The following is a 25,217-nucleotide window of genomic DNA, read 5'->3' as shown; positions in this document are numbered from 1 at the left end:
CCCCACAGCTTGTCACTTGCTGATCTGCGTTTAATTTTCCTGTTTAGAAGTTGAGAAATGATCCAATGTTCAAAGAAAAACAATGAGATTGACAGAAGGGAAAGGAGGAAGAGGAGGAGGGAAGATGAAGTGGGGGGGGAGAGAGAGAGAGGAGGGGAAAAGAAAGGGATGAAATCGACAGCCTCCGCCACTGGGTCTGTGAGCTGCATCAGAGCAGGTGGCCCCGCACTCTTGGCTTGATGCTCTGCTGTCGCTGGCCCAAGATCCTTAATAATTTCATCTTTTGTGTTTTGTGTTGCCGATGGCATATTGAGGCAGGTGCAGAGGAGACGCACAAATCTCTGCCTGCTCCTGCAGCCCCATCCCGATCTAGTGTTCACAGTGCCATGGTATGGAGTTCAGCAAGACTCACTCCAGTGCCAGGTAGAGCAGGTCATGCCTGCAGCCCAGTGGGCGTGGCATGAGACAGCCCAGAAAGGCCATGCTTTCCATTTGAACCAGAACTTGTTCCAAATACAGAAAGGGGGCAATGGTATTCTAAGGAACACAAAGGACATGGGACCCCTGTTGTATCTTTTCTGACTCATTTTACTTCCCTGTATTAGCCGAGCACTTTCACTGAAATGGTGGCATGGAAGGAAAGGGAAAGACAGGAAGACCCGGAGTTCTCCTTTTATCCCTCCTTCCTCATCAGTAAGCGGGAGGCAGAGAGTGTTGGTGCCAGCATCGAGAAGTGAAATAGAAGCAGGCAAGTGAGTAGTGTGCATGGTTTTCATTGTTCTGGTAAGAACAGAAAACACACACAGATGAACTAGGAAATATGAGCTGTGTAATTTCAGTGATTCGGTGTATGAGTTGAAAGCTCTTCTATCTGCATTTAAAACTGGCATTCTACGATAGAAAGCTGAAGAGTAAAATTCATGCTAGCAATTTAAAATTTTAATTTTTCTTTACTTAGAATGGCATTCAATAGCAAGAAAACACCATGGCTAATCAAGAGAGCCTGGGGAATGGAGGAAGAGGTTTGTATTTTTAGCACCTTTAGCTGCACTTTGCCAGGCTTTTGAACAAGGCGCCTTTATTTCATTTTGCACTGGGCCCCGCATGTTCTGTTACTGGGCCTTTTCCCACTGGAAAATTAGATGAGGTCTGTGAAGTGGCTGGAGGCTGCAGCCAGGGCAAGGGGGACCGGCAGGAGAGACACAGTTTAGTCCTGCTCTCCTGCCCGTCTTGGGATGGCCTGGACCACAGGAAGCCATCACGGGGACTGTTAGGGAGCTGCGAGGTCCTCCTGGGTGGGATGGCCCTGGAGACAACAGAGAGCTGTCCAGAGAGCCTCCTCCCAGATGCTACAGCATGATGCAGCACAAGGTAGGGAAGTGGCTCCTCCTCTGTGGGCTCTGGGGAGGGAGGCAGCAAGGAGTGGTGATCAGTTTCAGGAAGGAGCCTGCACTCCAGGCCTTCCCTGTATGGGCCTGGCTTCTGTGCCTCCCCACTGCAGGCTGCCAGTAGAGCAGCTGCTGTCCCGACACCACTGGGCGCTCACAGGCCAGAGTCACTCGACGCCCAAGGAGTATGGCCAGCTGGAGAGAAAAACATGCTCCTTGGGGATCCATGTCAGTCCATGTCTCTGTGGCATTAGAGGAGGGGCGAGTGGTGATTGGGAGTAAGCCCATGCAGGATAGAGGGGAGGGAGCAGGTGCAGGCAGAAGAGCTTCAGATCCTGAGGCAGGTCTGAGTCCTGCGAAAGAGACAGGGAAGGAAGGGGCTTGGGTAGGAAGAGTCTCAGACTGCAGTCTCCTTCCCAGAAGCTCTCGGCCAAGCTGATGGGTGTCCCTGATAAAGCTGCTTGTCGGAGGGGCCAGCACTGGTATCTCAGACTCTGTCTTTGATGAAGAGCAGTCAGGGAACAGGCGGCAAAGCTTAGTCTTGATATAACAGTAATTGCTGTAAATGTAAGTGGGTTAAATTCCAATTAAAAGGCAGAAACAGATTAGATTTAAAAATTTAAACAATGGGTTGCTTAAAAGAGATAGGCTTTAAAAAAGATACAAAAAGCTTAAAATAAGAAAGTTGGCAAAAGACATAGCAGGCAAATATGAACCAAAGAAAACTGGATTGACATGTAATGTATGACATTCAAATTTAGGGCAAAAAATTTAAAAACTCCAAACACCAGACAAAGAAGGGCACACATACATATGCGCACAAGGAGCCACAGATTGATAATGCATGTCTATCACAATCATTCTAATACCTAAAAATATGGCCACAACACACAGCAAGCAACATGTGCCGGAACTGCTGGGAGAAGCAGATATTTTAACAATTCTAACTGGAGATTTTAAAAAATAATAAGCATAGTTCACATTGACAAAAATTAGCAGAAATCTCCAAATCCTGATCAAAATGATTAATAACCTTAAAAAACTTTTCTTTCTGGGATCTTACCTTACTGAGTCAATAATTAATAATTTTGAACTATTACATAATATAGAGAACTCTCTGCCCATCAAGCAGAGAGTACAACCGTTTTGAACACTGTAGAACATGTATGAAATAGACTATGTGTTAGGACCTAAAGAAGCCTCAATGAATTCCAGAGGCACAGGGCCATGCAGACTGGGCTGCTAGTTCCTGTTTGTGCTTTTAAGTTCCCTTTGCCCATTCTTCAGGAGACCACCCGAAGTGCACCATACTCCTTGGGTGCCCCTGCCCTCCAGCTTCCCCTTGGGTTCAGCCAAAGCACTACCAGATCAGGGGAGGAGGGAGAGTGAGGTCCAGGGTTTGCTGTCCTGGCTCGCTTCCTAGGAAACTCTGGCTGGCTGCACCCCTCCACCTGAGCCTCTGCTTCTGCCCGCCCCGCTCCCTGCAGGCAGTAAGGCTGCAGTGCCACCAAGCCCTTGGGGCTCTCCGACCTCCTGCCCACACCTTTATCAATAGTATCTTTATCAAACCCTTCTCAAATTACCCAATTTGAGTGTGCCATCTGCTTCCTGCCAGGATCTTGACTGAATACAGACTTGTTCTCTGACAATAATGCAATTAAATTAGAACCTGGTAACAAAAGGTTATAATTAAAGAAGCACTATTGAAAAGTAAATAACATTATTAAATAACCCTGGGTTTAAAAGGAGATCATCAGGAACGGTAGAAAATATTAGATCTGAATGATAATGAAAACATTTTATGTCCAAATTTGTGAGACTCAGCCAAGACAGTTCTGTAGAAGGAATTTTGTAGCTTTTAATACAGTAGATTTATTGGAAAATCAGAAGGCTTAAAAAGGAGCTAAGCATTTGGTTCAAGACAGAGGAACAGATCGAATCCAAAGAACCACAAAGGAAGGAAATAATACAGAAAGACAGAAGCAAATGAAATAACGGGAAAGACGTTTAACAGAACTAAAAGTTGGAGCTCTGAAAATATTTAAAAATATTAAAAGAGAAAAATGCAAAAAACAAAATACAGGCCAAATGCATGCCAGTAATCCCAGCACTTTGGGATGCCGAGGTGGGTGGATGGCTTGACCTCAGGAGTTTGAGACCAGCCTGTGCAACAGGGCAAAATCCTGTCTCTACAAAAAATGCTAAAATTAGCTGGGCGTGGTGGCACACACCTGTAGTTCCAGCTACTAGGGAGGCTGAGGTGGGAGGATTGCTTGAGCTGGGGAGGCTGAGGCTGCAGTGAGCCAAGATGGCACCACTGTACTCCAACCTGGGAGACAGAGCAAGACCCTGTCAAAACAAACAAACAAACAAACAAAACCATAAAAAGCCAGAATATAAAGAAAAAAATATATGCTAGTCATTTAAATATTAACGTGAAATAAATTAATTCCTAGAAAAATGTCTATTGCCTCGAGAAATAGAGAACTTGCCAGATTAAAAAGCATGAGGAAAACGGAGGTGATAAAGACCCCAGCCCCAGAAGCCCAGATGGTTTTATTGTTTCTGCCAGGGTTAGGAAGAACAATTGATTTCTCTTTCACGCCGGTGGTTCCAGGACATAGTGAAGGAGGAGGAGCTGTCTAGCTGGTTTCGGCGGGGCTGGGGCTGGGAGTGGGGGGCCCGTGCCTTGCAGAAGTGGATGTGAATCTCCCCCAGCCACCTGCAAGGCGCTCGCACACAGCTGTCGGGACTGAGGTGAAGCCGGCTCTCCCAGGAGTGTGGATGAAATGGTTAACGGCGAGGCCGCTAGGGCAGCGCAGGCCCCTGCTGGGCGCCAGGGAGGCTTAGCCAGGCGACGCCAGGATGCCCATGGCAGGGGCTCGATGGCAGGGGCTGGGCTGGAGGGGACCCAGCCCCGGGGTTCAGGGTGGCCCGAAGTCCGTGCACCCCCGCACCGCAGTGCGGGGAGGTTCCCATGGGCGAGCTGCCCAGAGGCTTTGTCGAAGTTGCCCAGCCCTGGGACGGTGGAGGGAGGGCGGTGGCGCGCACAGAGATACCAGTCAGCCCCTGGAACTAGGAACGCGGCTGGGGGCGGGTGACGCAGGCTGGGGTTTGCGGGCGTGGCCCCCGAGCGGCGTGTGACTTGGGGGTCCAAGGAAGTTAAACTGGACAGGCTGGGGTGGGGACAATGGGGGCCTGGAGAGGTGGGACGAGAGGAGGGCGGGGGGGTCCCCACGAGCCGCGGTAGAGGCGAGGCGGCGGGTCCGCGGGCGGGTTGCATCATCCGGCGGGGAGGGCCTCGGTCACTGCTGCTCTTCCCCTGGCGCCCCGGCCCCGACACAAGATGCGATTTCACCGCGCACCTGTTACACCCGGAGCCAGCATCCCGGGCGCAAGGAGCTCTCCCTCCCCAGCCCCGCCCGCCCCCCACGATGCGTCTGTCGCTGGCTCAGAGCGGGGGCAGGTGGACGTTTTACGATTTCACTCGAAAGGGGCCAGGGTGGGGGACGGCCCGGCGAGGGGTCCGCGGGCAAGTTCAGGTGCACGCGGGGCTTCGAGACGGGGCGCCGCCGGGTCCCTCCCCCGCGAGGTCTCAGGGGCACGCCGGGGGAGGGGACGCCGCGTCCGAGCCGGGTGTCGGTCCCCCACCCTCCGCGGGGCCCGCCGCGGTGTCAGCGGTGACGTCACAGCCCGGCCCCGGCCCCCTCCGTCCCCAGCCCCATCCCCGCGGCGGCCGCGTCGCCCGTCCCTCTCCCCGCGCGACAAACCAGCTGGCGACTGGAGCTCGGACGCCGCGCGCAGCCAACCAGCGCCTCGGGAGGGGCGCGGGGCGGTCCGGGCCGGGGGCGCGCAGCCCGTCACGCGGCGGCGCCGTCACAGCGCAGAGCAGCCGGCGAGCGGCAGCAGCTCCGGGCTCGGGAGCCCGCGCCCATGCCAGTGCCCATGCGGGGCCCCCGCCAGTGACGCCGGAGAGGTAAGGCCGCCGCCCGCCCGGCCTCCCGCGCCCGTGCCCCTCGCCCCGCACCTGCGCCCGGCAGCCCGCGCCCGCAGCCCGCACCTGCACCCACTGCGCCCAGGGCGGGGAGCTCCGGCCCGGCGCCCTTGTTGCCGCCCAAAGCGCAGGCACTGCGAGGCCCCTTCACTTCCAGACCTTCCTCCATCTCCGCAGAGAACAATGGGGGAAATTCAGGGGTGTCCGCCCTTCAGGTGCCGCTGGAAAAGGTCCCTTTGCCGCGATCTCGGCTGCAGCGGGACCCTCGGCTTAGGCGGGCGGGGGTCGCCCTCGGGAGGGCTCGCCCGGCCGGCGGGATCGGGATACCCCCGCCCTTCCCCGGCTATTCCGCTTCCCTGGAGAGGAGCCACCGGCGGGGCTGCGGGAGGGGCTGCGCCCAGACGGCGGGGGAGGGGAGGGATGGTGAGCGGGGCTGAGGACGCTGACGCCGCACCTGGGAGGGTGCGCGGCTGCAGCGCCTGGGCCCGAGGGGAGAGCGCGCAGGGCGGCCGGGCGCGGGCAGCTGCTCTGGTTCCCGGGGTGGGGGAGGGCGGATGCTGGAGCCGGGAGCAAAACAGGCGGGCGGGGCGGGGGCTGCGGCGTTGGGGCATGGCCACCCGCTTCGTTGCACGGCCCGCCTGCCCATCACCCCCTCCCACGCCAGAGACCCCAGCTCCCTTCCAGAAAGACCCAGCACCTGGGAGGGGCCGCCGGCGAGCACTGCCTGCGTCTCAGCAGCCAGCGCCCCTGTAACAGGTGTGGCCCGGCGGCGAGGGAGGGGCTGCGGGGCCGCAGGGTCTAGGCTGGCGGCGCGCCCCCGGCGCCCGGGCTCGGATGACACGAAGAAACAGTGGCCGCGAAGACCTTCGCACTCCCGCTTTAAGCCGCTCCTCACGCTGACTTCCCCCAAACCAGCGGCACTGCCCTCTCGCTGGGAAGGGCCGGGGCAGCATCCCCGCCGGGAGGGAGGGTCCGCAGGAGCGGGGCGCTGGGCGCCGGTAGCTGGGGTTGGGGGGGCCCTGTCGGCCGCAGGGGCGGGAGGGGGAGGGGAAGGAGGGAATGCCAAGTCATGGGGCCTGCTGGGCGCGAGCGCGACGTCGCCCGGCGCGGACCCGATGCGCGCCCACGTCCCTGGGAATAGGGACTTTCCCCCAGAGACTGGAGGACCCCCTTCCCCAAGCGGCAGCCCTTTCCAAGGGGTGCCTGCATTGCTGGAATTAAAGGCCTGCCAGGGCAAGCGGATTGGATCTTGCGGCTGCGGAGAGGAGGCGGTGCGGAGAGGCCCCTGCCGCGCAGGGCTGGCACTGGCCTCACCCTGGGGACGCACAGCGCGACACCGTGCTCGGCTCTGCGGGACACCCGGTCGCACTCAGGCTGGCGGGGCCTTTGCCAGGGAAGCCGTGCCAGCACCCTCGTGGTGTGAGAAGGCAGCAGAGGGTTTGAAGGGAAGCTCTGGGGTCCACGTGGGGGTTGGGGCTGCACCTGCGGCGGCCATTTTGCAGGTGTGGTTGGCCACCGGCCTTAGCCAGGCTGTGGAGTGGGGCAGTCAGGAGTGGGGCAGTCAGGAGTGGGGCAGATGTGGAGCTTGTGGTGCAGGGTGTGGGATGGGCCAGGGCCAGGGCTCAGGTCTGCCCTTGCACTGAACACACACCGTCTATTTAGAGGGGTTCCTTGTTTGGTTGATGGGGTGGTTGGAGTCAAGACCCAGGAACCCTCTGGACCGGAGAGATGCAGGAGGGATGCGGTAAGGCCGCTGGCTGAGGGGCCCAGCGTAGGATCGGAGGAGGGCAGCCTTTACCCGGGGTGAAGTCTCGGGAGGGCGCTGGGTCCAAGGCAGGGCCCGGATGAACAGCTTCACTCCGGCTGCAGATGGATCTGAGGCCCTGCAGGTGTCCTCCCCGGGCAGGTCCGCAGGGTGGACAGAGGCTGGAATCAGTTGTCAAGGCAGGGGTCCCGGGCCGGGCCCAGGGAGGTCCCTGTGGTGAGGGCCTGCAAGATGTCTGCTGTGTGCCAGCCCTGCTCCCAGCTGGGTGCTGCCCCCCTGGGTGCCTCCTTTCCCCCTTCCCCACTGGAATGTCCCACAGACTGCCCCATCTGGGGCTCCAGCCGGCCAGCCACAAACAGGTGGAGCCTGGAGTTCTGCCCAAAGCCCAGGGATGATGCTTGGCTGGATCAGGATTAAAACTGGGGTCACTGCCCGGCTGCCCAGCCTGTGCCCCGCAGTCCTCACTGATGTCATGACTGCTGACCTTGGGCCCACCATGTCCTTTGGGAGTAGGGTAGGGCAGTCCTCCTGTGGGATTTGTGAAGGGTGGAGGGGGAGATGTGGGCTGGAGGAGGAGGCCCTGGAGGAGACTGGGGGCATCTCTTCAGGCCTCTCAGCCGGGCCGGCCAAAGCAGGTGAACTGGGTGTGGTGGGGACAGGAAGGGAGACGTTCCCACAGAGCCCTGGTCCTACCAGATTGGGGTCTATGGAGGGGCTACCAGCATTAGGTCATTGGGATTTACTGAGCCCTGCACGTGCCTAGCTGGCCAATCCCGTCAGGCCTGAGACCATCCGTGCACATCTATCAGTGAGCTGGGAGGGGCCTGAGCTGCCACCATGGGTGGAGAGTGGTGGGCCTGGGTCTCTGGGTGGCTGTGATTGGTAGGATGAGCACGTGATTGTCTGCCTGCAGAGTCTGGGGACCTCTCTAGGTCATTGCCACATTCAGTGTTCTTAGGCCCAAAGGATGTGGCTCACCACCCGCAATATGGGTGGCCAAAGGGACTCAAGGTGTCACCTCCCAGTGCCCATCACCCACTCCATGCCCAGGAGTGTCTCTGAGAACCGTGGGGGGCTGGGCCACACCCTGCCCCGAACCTGCCCATGGGTGGCCAGGGTACCCAGGGACACAGCCAGGCAGCGTTGGGCCTGCGTCCTTGCCAGCTTCTGCCCCTTAGGTGGTGGCCTCCAGCCATAGGCCCATCCCTGCTACAGGAGGGTTTGGGATCCCAGAGCTTTGCATCCCAGTCCTTTGGCATGGCACCTGGGCAGAGGCAGGGACACAGTGGCCCCACCTGATGAAGCCAACTTGCTCTTTAGCTCCTGAGCCCCACTGGGATCCCCACCCTCAGCCTGGCTGGCCTCTCGCCACCCCAGTGCCCCCACCCCCAGGGCCTCAAGAACCCAGGGAACAGCTGGCTGGGCTTGGCCCACGTGCTGCAGTTGGGGGTGCTGTGGGGCAGAGGGCACAGTCAAGGTCAGCAGCAGGTGGAGGCTGAGCCTCCTGACCTCTCCTGCTCACTGCCAGCCCATCCTGCCGGCTTTGGCCTCCTGCAGGCCTAGTGCATTGTAGAGATTGATCCGGATGTGTGGATATGGGACTTGGATGTGGGACTCAGAGGCTGGGGTTGCTGGAATCTGAGCAGGAGGGGCTGCTGCCTCTCTAAAGCCTCCTCACCCTGGATTTAATCTCCTAATCCCAGGCCTTGTGGTCTGGGCAGGCCCAGCCCTGGCTGCCACAGAGCCTGGGGATTCAGATGGCCTTTGGGGGTCCCTCCTGCTTGCCATCCCTGCCAGATTTCAGGACGCCTTGGGGTATAGGGAGGGCAGGCCAGTGCCTGGCTCTCCAGGCATCCTCGTGCTTATTCCTCACCCCTCCCCACAGTGCCCTGGAGAGGGCCAGAGCAGTCACCCGGCCACACACACTCATAGTCACATGCATCCACTCGAACACACACAGATCCACATGCATATACACATACACACACATTGCACACACTGACACACATGCACGCACACCCACCCACGCATACATTCACACACACAGACACTCATACACACACATATATGCTCATGCACACTCACATACCCACACATACATTCACACACAAACACATACACACATGCTTATGCACGCATGCATACACACATGCATGCATGCAGATAGACACACACACACATACACACACACACACACACACACACACACACACACTCTGCATCCCTTGTCCCTGTCTTTGTTCTTGCCTGAGTTTCTTCTCAATACTTTCTACTCAACCTCCACATTAGGTTTTAGGCCCCCCTCAAATGCTGCCTCTGCCATGATGCCTGCTGTCACCCCTACCCCTCAGATTGGCACCCCCTCCACAACCATAGGTTTCCAGGGGTAGGGAAGAAGACAGGGAATACTGATTGGTCATAGCCTGCACTGTGCACCTCATGTGCTTCCCTTTACCCCATGCCACTCCACACCTGAACAATGAGAACAGCACCACTTGGCTCGGACCCCACTGAGCCAGGTGGTGGTGTTCCCATTTTCCAGGTATGGAGACTTAGGCTCCTGAGAAGCCCATGTGGCTTGTAAAGTGAGGACCTGGGACTCCGAGGATGGTAGCTCCTTTAGTGCTTTCTGCTCATCCCTCCACTTTCTCCTCCACCCCCATTACCCCCCCACTTCTCCCACCCCCATGGGGGCCAGCACGGTGCCTCACACAGAGCGAAGACTCAGTCAGTGCTCTTCCATGGCTGAGCCGGTTGTTTTAGCCCAGGTACCGCATTTTCTGGTAGAGTCCAGGTTGAGCTTTGGCCACCCTCTCAGGGGTTGGGGTGTCTTTGGGTCTCAGTGTCTCTTGTTCAGAACCTATGGATTCCTGAGCCTGGCTCAAGAATGACAGGCACCCCCTTCCCTCTGGGCCTCCCATGGGGCTCCTGAAATGCAGCACTAGGGACAGGCATGGCCCCGGACTGCTCCTGCAGGGCCCCTTCCCTGAGGCTGGTAGTGCCAGGAATGCCCTCAAGGGGTTCCTGCCCCCACCTCAGCCCTGCCAGGAAGGCCCACCTGAGGGTGGGCCTCAGTTTCCTTCTCCATCTGTCATCAGCTCAAGCAGGACAGGGCTGGGCAGTCAATGCTCAAGGTCATGGGTCAGTGTGGCTCCTGAGGAGCTGCTGTGGGGCTGGGGTGGGGCTGTACTCAGTTGCTTGGTGTCATCTGGTCCCCACTCTCCTGCTTCTGGGGCCAGGGCCCCACCATGGCTGCAGGTCCTTGGGGCCTGGGAGGGCTGCAGCTCTAGGACAAGTAGTGGCTGCAGTGGGCTAGGCGCAGACCAGAGGAGCATGCTTACGGCCCCACACCCTTTGTGTCAGCTCTGTACTTAGGCAAGATGTTCTTGGTTGGTGTTTTATTTTCTCCAGCTCTTGGTTATCTTTATTTTATTTCATTTTAGAGACAGGGTCTCACTCTGTCACCCAGGTTGGAGTGCAGTGGTGCAGTCACAGCTCACCACAGCCTCAACCCCCTGGGTTCAAGTGATCCTCCTATCTCTGCCTCCTGAATAGCTGGGACTATGGGCATGTATCACCACACCTGGCTAATTTTTTGTAGACAGGGTTTTGCCATGTTGCCCAGGCAAGTCTTGAATTCCTGGGCTTAAGCAATCCTCCTGCCTCGGCCCCACAAAGTGCTGGGATTGTAGGTATGAGCCACCGCGCCCAGCCTTTTTATTTTCTTGAATGGGTTTTTTCCCTTTTATCACACCTCCAGAAGTGGCCTCTGGCAGCTGCTTGCCATGTCCCCTGGATTGGAGTTTCTGTTTCTTGGACCCTAGAGCTGCTTGTTTCTTGGTTTCCTGTCTTGTTTTGCTGGAGCACATCCTTGTGTGACTTCCTTGAAAGGGTGCATGAGTCTTTGGTGTGTGAGAGTGTTTTTGCTGTGTCCTTGCTCTGGGTGGTAGTGTCTGGGGTGCTTCTGTTCGTAAGTAGTTTTCCTGGGAACTCTGAGGATAGGGTCACCATGGCTTTCTGCATCAGGTCACTTATGAGCAGGCTTTGTTGGCAACTCGTCTTTTCTCCCTGGAAGCTTTTAGGATCCTGTCTTTTCCTTGGTGTTCTAACTTCATGTCGACGGGTGTAAGGATGGGGTTCGCATTTATTGGCACTCGGTGGGCCCTTCACACTGAAGTCAGGGTCTCTTCTTCTATTTGTTCGTAATTTCCTCCTTTTCATTTTTTCTTTTACCCTGAATTCATGGGTTGGTCTGTTTGGTTGCTTTTCTCTTGTATATTCTGTCTCCTTGTTTATATTCTAAAGTCCTTTGACTGCCTTTTCTAGGGTTTTTGGAATCTTGTACTTCATCTCTTACATTTTTCATCTCTAAAATCTTCACGTTTCTAACTGTTCTGTCTCATAGCATTCTGCCCTTGTTTTGAAAACGAGCATCTTCTTGAATCTCCCGGGTGTGTGGACAGAGGTTGTGCTCGGTTGTTTCGCGTCTGTTCCATGCTTTGCCTGTCCTTCCCGCAGGGCCTGTTTTCTGCTGGCAGCTCTGGTCCTTCCCTTTCACACTCTGTTCTCACGCCCGAGGAAGGCATTAGTTGGCACATCATGTGTTAGGGAGGCCGTTGGCGGGAGCGGCAGGGCTGCTGCTGCTCACCTCGGAGAGGTTCTGACCAGAGCTGGGGTGGGGTGTCCATGGGGGGTGGGGTGTCCATGGCAGGCCCTGGCTTAGGTGAAGGGGTGGGGCTGGCTACCAAGCTGCCCCTGCATATCAGAATGAGGGGTACTGCATTCTTCAGCTCACTGAAGGCTTCACTCCTGCTATGGAGAAAGCCATTCAGCTGCTCACCTGGGGGCACTGGCAGTGACCACCCTCGGAGGGTGGATGGCGGGGCTGGGGGTGCGGGCTTCCATGTTAGCCTCACTTCTCACCCCTGCCTTCCACCAGGTGCTTGAGTTCCCGTGCCTGAGCCCCTGCCCCTTCCCTGCCCTCTGCAAGCGGCACTCAGGGCTGAGGTCCCGGGAAACGCCTCTCCCACGCCCTTTGCAGTTGGGGGCTGTGTGGTGGGCTCTGGCCCTATCTCATGGGGTCTCAGAGCGACCAGTGTGCCTGCAGTCATTGGACCTGGGGCTCCTTACTCTCCAGGGTTGGCCAGGGCACTCCTCTATGACAATCAGTTGTAATTCTAAGAAAAACCTGCTGTGGTTTTTTTCTCAAACTCTTCAAGAAGGATCAGTGTTTCAGGAAGTGGCCCATGCCGATGCTTTGTTCTGGGCTGGCCCTGCTGGGTGTGCACATGGCGGGCCACTTGTCTAACTGGGAGCAAGTGGATCCTTGAGGTGAAGGCGGATCCCCGAGGTGAAGGTGGATCCCTGAGGTGAAGGCTGATCCCTGCCTGAGGTGAAGGTGGATCTTGAGGTGAAGGCTGATCCCTGAGGTGAAGGTGGATCTTGAGGTGAAGGCGGACCCAGAGGTGAAGGTAGATCCCGAGGTGAAGGCAGATCCTGAGGTGAAGGCAGATCCCTGAGGTGAAGCTGGATCCCGAGGTGAAGGCAGATGTCTGAGGTGAAGGTGGATCCCCAGGTGAAGGTGGATCCCCAAGGTGAAGGCAGATCCCGAGGTGAAGGCGGACCCCTGAGGTGAAGGCAGACCCAGAGGTGAAGGGCTTCTGGGCTCCAGGCAGATGCCTGTGCGATGCTCTGCAGCGTGGGCCTCTCCAGCAGCTGGGCAGGGAGTGCCTGTGCCAGGCCTGTGTCTGGCCCTCACCGTCACCCCATGCCTGGTCTTTCCTGGACACTCCTCGAGCTGAGGCACGCTTTGTCATCTGCCTTGGTGCCACCCCCAGCCCCCTTCCACAGGGACTTGGCTTTTTCTGCTGATGCCCCCACCCCAGGGTGAGGCAGGAACCTGAAATGGTCCCAGAGCCCCAAAGCAACAGGGGAGTTCCTCCGGGGCCACCCTGCCCTCTGTGCCTGCAGCGACTTGTGGGGCGTGGCCCGGTGCGCCCGGTGGGTCTTCTGCATGCATTTTTACCAAGTGAATGGATTCTGTTCCCCTCTCCTCTGTCGTGGGGCCCCTGGCTCAGAGCTCATGGTCTCCCTTTCCTGGAGTCATCACAGCCGGCTGGCCACACCCACATACCCGCATGGATGGCCACCATCCCCCAGCCCTCTTTCCCTCTCCTGCCCACGGGCCATCTTCTCTGCCCACTTCCCGTGGGTGCATCCTGGGTCTAGTCAGAGCCTCAGACACCCGTGGTGTTGCCTCTATGTCCCCAGCGCAGACCCCACCCTGCCACCAGCAGCTTCTCGGCCTCTTCTTTGCCTCTGAGCAGTCATTCCAACCCCTCTGGCTTCCTCCCTGCCACCCTTGAGCCTGTGCCCTCATCTCTGGCCACTCCAGCCAGCGTGACCTCACCCCACAGGACCAGTTCATGCTTCTTGTTTCTGATGACTTCCTGCCCCACCTGTCCCAGAGGTGCCCCTCTCTGTCTTTGAGGGGAGCTCACCCTTTCTCCTGGGCTCTGGCATGTGCTGTGTCTGGCACTGTGGACTGCAACCCCCCGCCTTCTCAGGGATTCAGCTGTGTCAGACCCCCACCCTCAGCTTTGCCTTCTGCCATCAGCCACGCCCACAGGCTCTGGCCACCCTTGGGGCCACGTGGCTCCCTCTCAGGTTGGCTGACAGAACAAATTCTTGAAGATAGTTTCTTTTCTTTTCTTTTCTTTTCTTTTCTTCTTTTCTTTTTTTTGAGATGGAGTCTCACACTGTAGCCCAGGCTGGAGTGCAGTGGCGCAATCTCTACTCACTGTAACCTCTGCTTCCCGGGTTCAAGTGATTCTCCTACCTCAGCCTCCCAAGTAGCTGGGATTACAGGTGCCTGCCACCACGCTGAGCTAATTTTTGTATTTTTAGTAGAGACAGGGCTTCACCATGTTACAAGCCAGGGTGGTCACTAACTCCTGACCTCAAGTGATCTGCCCACCTCGGCCGCCCAAAGTGCTGGGATTACAGGCATGAGCCACTGCAAGTGGCCAATAGTTACATCTTTAAAAATTGTTTCATGTGGTAGCAAAAATATACAACAAAGAACACAGAATATTACAACCAACGGCCACATGCCCACATTAGCTTTCAAAATAAGGCATTTCCAACCTGCTCCCCAAGGGTAGCACTGGCAGAGGGCTCACCACCACCCGGCATCTCGGCCGACCCACATCACCCTGGGGAGGAAGACGGACAGATGGGGCCTGGCAGGAAGGAGGTCCTTCCATGTCACCATGGCGGGCACATCGAGTGGCCTTGGTGGCGTCCAGGCCCTTAGACCCCTCCATGCCCAGCACCATGAATTCGGTGCTGATCGCTCCTGGAGTGTCATCGTCTGCCCCGAGTCTGTGGAGTGCTGCTTGTGTGTTTGAAACTTCGAGGGGGCTGCAGCCGACTCTGCATTCATCTGCATCTTGGATGCTGGGCATTTGGGCTGTCTCCATTCTTTTTGTAATGATAAGTCATTCTGCATTTGGGTGTATTTCTCCCTGTGAATATGTATAGCATCTCTACTTGCAGAGTTGCTGGGGCACAAGGTCTGCAGCCCCTCCAGATGTTACCATGTTATTTTCAAAGTGGTGGCACCCGTTCACTCCCAAGGTGAGCTGTAAAAGCTCCTGTGGCCTCCTTCTGACAGCGTTTGGTGTGCCCTACTTTTAAATGTTGCCATCTGGTGGATACAGTTTGAAAATATGGTTTCCGAATTACTATCGTGGTTGAGTATCTTTTCATGTAAATTGCCAGTTCATATCTTTTTGCCCATTTTCTTCTGTGATTTTTGTAAATTTTTATTTTTATCTGTCCTCTATGTATTCTGCGTACAAATGCTTCGTTGAATTGTATGTGTTGCACATACCTTCTCCAGGTGGGTGGGGTTCTCGTCACCGTTTTAGTGATATCTTTTGATACCCAAACTTTCGTTTTGGTGTTTTCTGTGGGTTAAGAAATCTTTCCGGCTGTGTGCAGTGGCTCGCACCTGTAATTCCAGCGCTTTGGGAGGCCGAGGTGGGTGGATCACTTGAGGCCAGGAGCTTGAGACTAACCTGGCCAATGTGGTGAAACCCTATCTCTGCTGAAAATACAAAAAATAAAAATAAAAATAAAAATAAAAATAAAAATAGGTGTGATGGCGCATGCCTGTAATCCTAGTTACTTGGGTGGCTGAGGCACAAGAAACTTTTTTTTAATTATACTTTAAGTTCTAGGGTACATGTGCACAACATGCAGGTTTGTTACAAAGGTATACATGTACCATGTTGATTTGCTGCGCCCATCAACTCATCATTTACATTAGGTATTTCTCTTGAATCCTGGTGGCAGAGGTTGCAGCGAGCCAAGATTGCACCACCGCACTCCAGCCTGGGCAACAGAGTGAGACTCTGTCTCAAAAAAAAAAAAAAAAAAAATTCCTTCCCTAGGGGTAGTGTGAAGATATAACTCTTCTTTATTTTCTTCCAAAACATTTTTTGTTAACATAGAGGTCTTTAATCCACATGGAATTTATTTGACATATAAAGGGATCTAATGGTGTATTCTCCATATTGCCAACCAGTGTTCCTTCCATCGCTGGTTCGGTCGTCCGTCCTCTCCCCCTTGCTCTGTAAAGCCACCTTTCCCAGATGTCAAAAGGGCTGTGCTTCTGCAGGTCTGTTCCTGGGGTCCCTTCTGTTGCACTCGTGATGGCCTCTTCCTGTCCCAGCACAGCCCGACTTCATGCCAGGGCTTTCTACCAAGGCTCAAGATCATAGGGCGTGTTGACCTCTGCCCTCTGGTCTTTTTTTTTTTTTCTTCTTCAGACTTGTTATTGATATTCTTAACATCTTACTCTACCATATACATTTTTAGAAGCAACTTGTCATGATTCACAAAAAAACTTGAGTTTTCATATGAAAAGACATTGAGTTTTTGAATCAATTTGGGTAAAATTAAATGTTTTCAAGATATTGAGATTTATTTTCCACCAATAAGTTATAGTTCTCCATTTATTTAGATTTTCTGCAATGTTTTTAGTAAAGTTCTACAATTTTCTTTATAATAAGTTAGTGATGGCTGGGCGTGGTGGCTCATGCCTGTAATCCCAGCACTTTGGGAGGCTGAGGCGGGCAGATCACGAGGTCAGGAGTTCGAGACCAGCCTGGCCAACATAGTGAAACCCCATCTCTACTAAAAATACAAAAAATTAGCCGGGCATGGTGGTGGGCGCCTGTAATCCCAACTACTCGGGAGGCTGAGGCAGGAGAATCACTTGAATGCAGGAGGTAGAGGTTGCAGTGAGTCGAGATCGCACCGTTGCACTCCAATCCCAGGTGTGAGACTCCATCTCAAAAAAAGAAAAAGTTAGTGACATTTATTCCTAGGTACTCTATAGTTTGGGTTATTATTTTATTTATTTATTTTTTAGAGAGAAGATCTTGCTCTGTTGCCCAGCCTGGAGTGCAGTGGTGTGATCAGCTCACCGCAGCCTCGAACTCCTGAGCTCAAGTGATCCTCCTACCTCAGCCTCCCAAGGAGCTGGTGCTACAGATGTCACCACTACTCCTGGCTAATTAAAAAAGAATTTTTTTTTGTTTTAGAAATGGGTCTTGCTATGTTGCTCAGGCTGGTCTTGAATTCCTGGGCTCAAGCGATCCTTCTACCTCAGCCTCCATGGTAGCTGGGACTACAGGTGTGAGCCACTGTGCCAGGTTGGGTTATTGTTTTAAAGGATACCTTAAAATATGTTTTAATTCTTTATCAGGTATATAAGAATGTTCTTGATTTCTACAACCTTATTGAACCTTCCTAATTCAAATATTTTTTCTGTGGATTCTCTTGATTTATGTGTAGATGAGCAAATGGTCTGCAAATAATGACAGTTTGGTTTCTTTCTTTCAAATTCATATTTATGTTGTTTGTTATTTTCCTGTCTTACTGGTTTGGCCAGAACCTCTCCTACGATGTTAAATAGAAGTAGAGATAGCAAGCATCCTGGACTTGTTTCTGAATTTAAAGGAAATGTTCCTATCATTTTACCATTAAGTGTGATGTTTGGGCAGGTTTTTAGTAGATAGCTATTATGAGGTTAAAAAAGTTTTCTTTTATTCTAATATTGCTTAGAATTTTATCACAAATGAGTCTTGAAAATTATGGAATGCTTTTTTAGTATCTATTGAGGGCCTCATATTCTTTCTTCTTTAATTTGAAAATTATAATAATAGCTATCCTAATGTCAAGCTATACTGGTATTCCTGGAATATGCTTACCTACATTGCCCTTTTTATTTGTTACTGTATTTTCTTGCTAATTTTTCAGACTTTTGTACCTATGTTCATCAGTGAAACTGGTCTATAATCTTTCTCAATTTTTTCTTGTTTACTTTGATGCTAAAATTCTATTAGCTTCAGTGAATGAGCTAGGAGTACAGTTGGCTCTTGATATCTGTGGGTTCTGCATCTGTGAATTCAACCAGATCAAAATTTTTGGAAAAAAAGAATGGTTTGTCTATACTGAACATGTACAAATGTTTTTCCCTTGTCACTATTACCTGGACAATACAGTATAGCAACTACTTATTAATACATAGCATTCACATTGTATTAGGTATTATAACTAATCTTGAGATGATTTAAAATATGTGGAAGGGGCTGGGTGCGGTGGCTCATGCCTGTAATCCCAGCACTTTGGGAGGCCAGCGCGGGCAGATCATCTGAGGTCGGGAGTTCAAGACCAGCCTGACCAACATGGAGAAACCCTGTATCTACTAAAACTACAAAATTAGTTGGGCATGGTGGTGCATGCCTAGTGGCGCATACTAGGGAGGCTGAGGCAGGAGAATCGCTTGAACCCGGGAGGCAGAGGTTGCGGTGAGCCGAGATCGCACCATTGCACTCCAGCCTGAGCAACAAGAGTGAAACTCTCTCTCTCTCTCTCTATATATATATATACACATATGAGGATGTGTAGGTCAAATGCAAATACTACACTAGCTCATATGAGGGACTTGAGCACCTGTGGATTTTGGTATCTGTGGGGGGTCCTGGAACCAATCTCCTACTGATACTGAGGGACGACTTTATATTCTTTGGGTGTTTCCCTCTCTTTCCTCCATTCTCATCAAGAGTTTGTACAGGATTGATATTATCTTTTAGACAAATGTATGGTGGAACTCACCTATAAGAAGTGTCTGAATCTGCTGCCTTTTTTTGTGGGTAGATTTTTAAACTATTGGATCAATTTCTTTAATAATTGTAGGAAAATTCATGTTTCTATTGCTTATTTTTCTCATAGTTATGCATCACATTTTCCTGGTTCTTGGCACGTCTAGTAATTTTTGATTGGATGCTAGACATGATTTTTAGATTTTAGAGGGTCTGACTTCTTCTATTTCTTGCTTTAGTGCATGTTGGGCTTTGTCTTGGCAGGCGCTTAACTTACTTGAAGACCAGTTTGATCAGTCAAGGCCTGTTCTTAAGCTTTTCTAGAGTTGGTCTAGAGTAGACCACCTGCAGGAATAGTTTAGTCCCCCACCTAGGGCATGCCTTCTCCAGGGTCTCCACGGAATATCTGGAGTGGAGGCTCAAGAGGACTCCCTGTTCTGGCTGATAGGATCACAGATGTCTCCTTACCTTGTGTGAGTTTTGAGAATTGTTCAGCTTACAACGGCCCAGTCTTTTTGTGTCTGGATTATCCGGGAATGGACTAGTACTCTGAAAAGACTCAAGGGTACCCCTGTGCAAATTTCTGGACTTCTACTGAGCAGCTCCTTTCTTCCAGAACTCTGACTCACAACCTCCAGCTGCCTCTGCCCACCCAAACTCTGACCACCATCTTCTCAACCTGTCAAAGCTGCCAAGGTGCTTGGGTCCTACCTCGCTGTGCCTGCCTCCAGGCAGATTTGGAGTGATCACAGGGCTCACCTAGTATGTGCCCCTTCTCTCAGGGATCACAGTCCTGCACTGCCTATTGTCTGATGTCTGAACACCATTATTTTCGTATATTTTGTCTTCTTTGCTAGTTATTGTTTACAGTGAGAGGTTAAGCCTGGTCCCTGGGACTCTGTCATGGCTGGACATGAAAACTCCATGTTTTGCTATTAGTGTTTTCATTTCCATTTAGTAAGTATTTTTATATTTTCATCATGATTTTTCCTTTGGTTTGTTATTTAGAAGTTCATTTTTTAAATTTCTAAACATATGGGTTTTTAATTATTTTTAAATTAATTTTTAGTCTAATTGTGTTCAAATTACATGATTCATTTGATACAGGTCTTTGAAAGCTACTGGGAGTTGCTTTATGGTCTAGTACATGGTAAAATATTGTAAATGTTCCATATGTAATGGAAAAGAATGTTGCTCTAATTTTCTGTGAGAGGCACATATGTCCATTAATTTATGATTATTGTGTTATTCATGCTATGCTCTTATTAATTATATATCTGCTTGATCTACCAATTAGTGAGAAGTGTGTTAAAATCCCTGTCATGATAAATTAATGAATTCATCCATATTACTCGACTCTGAACTTTGGTTTTATATTTTCACCCTTTTTTTCTTTCTGGGATCATTTTGGGTAATTTTTTTCTGACATATTTTCCAGTTCATTAATTCTGTGTTGAGCTCCATTTAATTTGCTGATTAGCATGTCTGCTAAGTTTTCAGTTTTAAATAATTACATTTTATTTCTAAAAGTTCTGCATGGTTCTTTCCCATATTTTACCCCATTGTTTTTCACTTCTGCTTATTTCTTAGAACATTTAAGCCAACTTATTTTTATAATCTGTATTTGACAATTTTAATATCTGAAGTCACTGAGGATCTAATCCCTCTCTCCCCTCTCTCTTTCTTCTCCCTTTCCTCCCCTCCCTCCCCTCTCCCTCCCCTCTCCCTCCCCTCTCCCTCCCCTCTCCCTCCCCTCTCCCTCCCCTCTCCCTCCCCTCTCCCCCCCTCTCCCCCTCCCTCCCCCCTCCCTCCCCTCTCCCTCCCCTCTCCCTCCCCTCTCCCTCCCCTCTCCCTCCCCTCTCCCTCCTCACTCTCTCCCCACTTCCCTCCCCTCCCCTCCCCTTCCCTTCCCTTTCCTCCTTCTCTCCCCTCCCCTCCCCTTCCCTTCCCTTTCCTCCTTCTCTCCCCTCCCCTCCCCTTCCCTTCCCTTTCCTTCTTCTCTCCCCTCCCCTCCCCTTCCCTTTTCTTCTTCTCTCCCCTCCCCTCCCCTTCCCTTCCCTTTTCTTCTTCTCTCCCCTCCCCTCCCCTTCCCTTCCCTTTTCTTCTTCTCTCCCCTCCCCTCCCCTTCCCTTCCCTTTTCTTCTCTCCCCTCCCCTCCCCTTCCCTTCCCTTTTCTTCTTCTCTCCCCTCCCCTCCCCTTCCCTTCCCTTTTCTTCTTCTCTCCCCTCCCCTCCCCTTCCCTTCCCTTTTCTTCTTCTCTCCCCTCCCCTCCCCTTCCCTTCCCTTTTCTTCTTCTCTCCCCTCCCCTCCCCTTCCCTTCCCTTTTCTTCTCTCCCCTCCCCTCCCCTTCCCTTCCCTTTTCTTCTTCTCTCCCCTCCCCTCCCCTTCCCTTCCCTTTTCTTCTCTCCCCTCCCCTCCCCTTCCCTTCCCTTTTCTTCTTCTCTCCCCTCCCCTCCCCTTCCCTTCCCTTTTCTTCTTCTCTCCCCTCCCCTCCCCTTCCCTTCCCTTTTCTTCTTCTCTCCCCTCCCCTCCCCTTCCCTTCCCTTTTCTTCTTCTCTCCCCTCCCCTCCCCTTCCCTTCCCTTTTCTTCTTCTCTCCCCTCCCCTCCCCTTCCCTTCCCTTTTCTTCTTCTCTCCCCTCCCCTCCCCTTCCCTTCCCTTTTCTTCTCTCCCCTCCCCTCCCCTTCCCTTCCCTTTTCTTCTTCTCTCCCCTCCCCTCCCCTTCCCTTCCCTTTTCTTCTCTCCCCTCCCCTCCCCTTCCCTTCCCTTTTCTTCTTCTCTCCCCTCCCCTCCCCTTCCCTTCCCTTTTCTTCTTCTCTCCCCTCCCCTCCCCTTCCCTTCCCTTTTCTTCTTCTCTCCCCTCCCCTCCCCTTCCCTTCCCTTTTCTTCTTCTCTCCCCTCCCCTCCCCTTCCCTTCCCTTTTCTTCTTCTCTCCCCTCCCCTCCCCTTCCCTTCCCTTTTCTTCTCTCCCCTCCCCTCCCCTTCCCTTCCCTTTTCTTCTCTCCCCTCCCCTCCCCTTCCCTTCCCTTTTCTTCTTCTCTCCCCTCCCTTCCCTTTTCTTCTTCTCTCCTCTCCTGTTTTGGTGACTCTTGCTTACGGTGAATTGCTTCTCCAAGTGTTTGGTAATATTTCATTGTGAGCTAACATTTGACTGATGTTCATATGTGGGAATCTTGGGGCCCTGGGAAAGGAAGCCTTCTCCTGGGAGGATTTGTATGTGCTTTGTTAGGTGCTTTGGGGGCTAACTCCTGAGAACTACTCTGAGCTAACTTCTTGAATTTGGATTTCACTGATCATGCAGGTGTTGTAAATTTGAAACCCAAACTTTATGAGGACAGGCCTGTGGCCTTAAATTCTCAGTAACACTTGCTTTTCACCACCTAGAGCTGGGTGTCATTCAGATTAATTCCCCTGTGTCCCTTTTTTTACCCAGCCTTCCGTTTCACAGAGGTTGTAGCTTTGAAGGATTCGATTTTGTGGTGACTTGGTTCCAATCCTCACTTTTTGTCTCTTTGAGGTCCTGCCTCCCATTCCCCCCACAGCAAATCCTCTAATTTTCTTCTGATGTTTGTTATTTATCCTGAATTTCTAGGTGCTTTATAATGGAGGGTGTCTCACCCACCATACTGCAGAAGTAGAAGCCTCCATTCAGCCCTTTTGCTCTCTGTTGGGAAATATTATTGTTATTATTATTATTTTTTTGAGATGGAGTCTCGCTCTGTCACCCAGGCTGGAGTGCAGTGGCGTGATCGTGGCTCACTGCAACCTCTGCTTCCCAGGTTCAAGCAATTCTCCTGTGTCAGCCTCCCGAGTAGCTGGGATTATAGGTGCCCACCACCACGCCCAGCTAATTTTTGTATTTTTAGTAGAGACGGGGTTTCACCGTCTTGGCCATGCTGGTCTCAAACTCCTAACCTTGTGATCCACCCACCTCGGCCTTCCAAAGTGCTGGGATTACAGGCATGAGCTACCACACCTGACCCGGGCAGGAAATATTAATTTTAATGAGCAAACTGATTTTTGAATTCACATATATCAGTATTTGTCAACCAAAATGAGGAATTTCTATTTATTTTACCTCAACTGTTTGGTAATGATTTTTAAAATGATTCTTTTTAGGTTAAGTATGAGCACAGTGTAGAACAATCAAACATTTTATAAAATTTGTTTAGAAAATCAGCAGCCTTTGTTCCTCATACCCAATTTTTTTCAACTCTTAGCTGTTTTTAAAATTTAGCTGTATATTACTAATTAATGTGCTTGTTCTGCTAATTCGTGCCTGTTTTAGCAGTTATGTAGATAGAATTATAAACTGTTTACCCTTTTGCGTTTGGTTTATTTTTTTCAATGTCCTATTTGTGGTATTCATCCATTTATCATCTCTCCCTCCTGAAATGCCACTAAAATAAAGGTAAAGGTAAACCAAAAAAAGACCTAAACGCTCCCATAAGAATGAAGCAGGAGAGAACACTCAGCAGCCACGTTCTGGATGCTGGAAAGCAGACCCGCGTGGAAACTGATGTAGAAGATTCACAAGAGTGGAAGCCTGGGTCCCTCCCAAGGCAAGCCTTTGTGACCTCCTGAAAGTCTTCCCAAGCCAACCACTGCTCCCTCGGGGACACTGGGGTCTGAACCAACCTGGGGATGATGTGGGGCTGCCCTCCCCATCCCTGTGCCTTTAAGGCTATGTGTTTCCTCGTCAGTCCGGCTTTAGCTACGTTCCGCAGGACCTTTGCCACAGCTTTGAAATGTATCTTCATTATCACTCATTCAAAATGTTTTCTAATATCCAGTATGATGATTTCTTTGACCCATGGGTTTTTAAAAATTGTATTGCTTAGTGTCCAAGCAATTGGGTTGTTTTGTAGGTGATTTTTTTTGAGGGTATTGATGTATAGCATAATTCTATTGTGGTCAGAGAACATCTGCCTTATAACTTGAATTTAAGATGGATATTTGTGGAAGTTTGCTTTATGACCAGCATATGGCAAATTTTAGCACACATTCTGTGTGCACTTTAAAAGAATATGTATGAGGCTGGGCATGGTGACTCACACCTGGAATCCCAGCACTTTGGGGAGCTGAGATGGGAGGATCATTTGAGCCCAGGAGCCCAAGACCAGCCTGGCTAACATAGTGAAACCCCATCCCTACAAAATAAAAAATTTAGCCAGGTATGGTGACATATGCCCATAGTCCCAGCTCCTCAAGAAGCTGAGGCAGGAGGATTGCTTAAGCCTAGGAGGTAAAGGCTGTAGTGAGCTAAGATCATGCCACTGAACTCCAGTCTCGGAGACAGGAGACCCGGTCTCAAAATAAATAAACAAAATAATGTGTACGATATATATTTTCTCCTCCTCAGTGGCTGATAGAACAAGCACAAATTTTCATCCTTTTATTTTCAATCTCTCTGTGTCTTTGTATGTAGAGTCTCTTATGAACAGAATATAATTTATAAAAATCTGGTCTGACAATTTTTAATGTTTTACTTGGTGTATTTAATTCATACTGAGTTGACCTTTTATCTGCAATCTTAACTCTTTCTTTTCCACTTGACAATTATGTTTTCATATTCTGTTTTTTTCCTTCACTGCCTTCTATTGGATTCATACAATAAATTTTAATTTTTTGGATATTTTTCTATTAACTTGTTAGTTATACATTAGTTTTCTACTTTCTAAATGATTGCCCTAGCAATGACAAGATGTATCCTTGGCAATCGAATATAAATGATTACTGTTACCTCTTTCATGATCATGTTGAAATCTTGCAGTCTTGTCTTTTGGTTTCTATCATTTCTGTTGAGGAGTCAGTTGTCAATCTTATTTTTGCTCCTTTAAAGGTTACATGCTTTTTTTTTTTTTTTTTCTGGCTGACTTTAAGCTTTCTCTCTTCATCCTTGGTCCTAGCAGTGTTGCAGTGCTGTGCCTTGTGTGGCTTTCTTGTTTGTCTTGCTTTGTGTTTGTAGAGCTTCTTGAACCTGTGGATCAATGTGCTTCAGCAGCTTTGGACAATCCATGGTCATTAGTTTTGTAAATATTGCTTCTCCCCTGTTTCGGTCCATTCCAGCTGCTATAACAAAAATATCACAAACAGGGTGGCTTGTGAATAAGAGAATTTATTTTTCATGGTTCTGGAGGCTGGGAAGCTCAAGAGTAAGGCACATTGGCTGAGGATCTGCTTTCTGGCTCCTAGATGCCTTCTTGCCCTGCTCTCACGTGGTGGAGGGGCTGAGGGGTGTCTCTGGCATTTCTTTCGTAAGGGCACTGATCCCATTTGTGAGGCCCCACCCTCATGACCTAATCACCTCATAAAGGCCCCACTTACTAAAGTCATCACTTGGGGTGTTAGGATTTCAACATAAGGATTTGGATGGGAACAGGCGACACAAACATTCAGACCATGGCACTCCCATTCCATTTCTTCTCCTTCTAGATTCCAGTTACAGGTATGTTTGACCATTTCACTGTGTCCTATACTTTTCTGGCTGTCATGTCTATATTTCCTATTCTTTTTATCTGTTTTAAATGTTCTATATTTCTATTACCTGTCCTCCAGTTTACTAACACTGTCTTCAACTGTGTCTGTCTCTTGAGTTCCTAATTTTAGGTATTTTGTTTTCCAGATCTAGCATTTCCATTTGATTTTTTTTTTATAGTTTCCAGTCCTCTGGCAAAATTCTCCATTTTCCATTTATATTCTCTGTCCTTTTTGCTCTTATTTTGAATATATTTGTCAGGGTTGTTCTAAAGTCCTTGTTTAATAACTCCTAGATCTGGATCATGTGTAGATATGTGTCTTTTTTTTCTCATGTGTTTATATTTTATTTTTCCTCTTTGTTTTTAATCAGAGTCCTTTCTTATTTTATACCTTCTAGGTTTTGATTGGATGTCACAC

At 51.0% G+C, this 25,217-nt stretch overlaps 1 protein-coding gene across 16 annotated transcripts in view; it reads left to right on the top strand.

Moving 5' to 3' along the window:
* Positions 1 to 5,264: 5,264 nt before the first annotated feature.
* Positions 5,265 to 25,217, top strand: part of KIF1A (kinesin family member 1A) — a 113,252-nt gene continuing 93,299 nt past the window's right edge. For 10 of the 16 annotated variants that reach the window (XM_055379983.2, XM_055379982.2, XM_055379981.2 and 7 more), the window contains exon 1: positions 5,266 to 5,364. The gene's annotated coding sequence lies outside the window, so the exon portion shown is untranslated. Of the gene's footprint in view, positions 5,365 to 25,217 lie in introns of all 16 variants that reach the window. The other 6 variants (XM_055379973.2, XM_055379972.2, XM_055379971.2 and 3 more) reach the window with 1 other exon arrangement.

Source organism: Gorilla gorilla, chromosome 11, assembly GCF_029281585.2.
Source record: "Gorilla gorilla gorilla isolate KB3781 chromosome 11, NHGRI_mGorGor1-v2.1_pri, whole genome shotgun sequence".
Lineage (NCBI taxonomy): Eukaryota > Metazoa > Chordata > Mammalia > Primates > Hominidae > Gorilla > Gorilla gorilla.
Note: the sequence above shows the minus strand (reverse complement) of the source record. Positions and strands in the feature narration are given on the sequence as shown.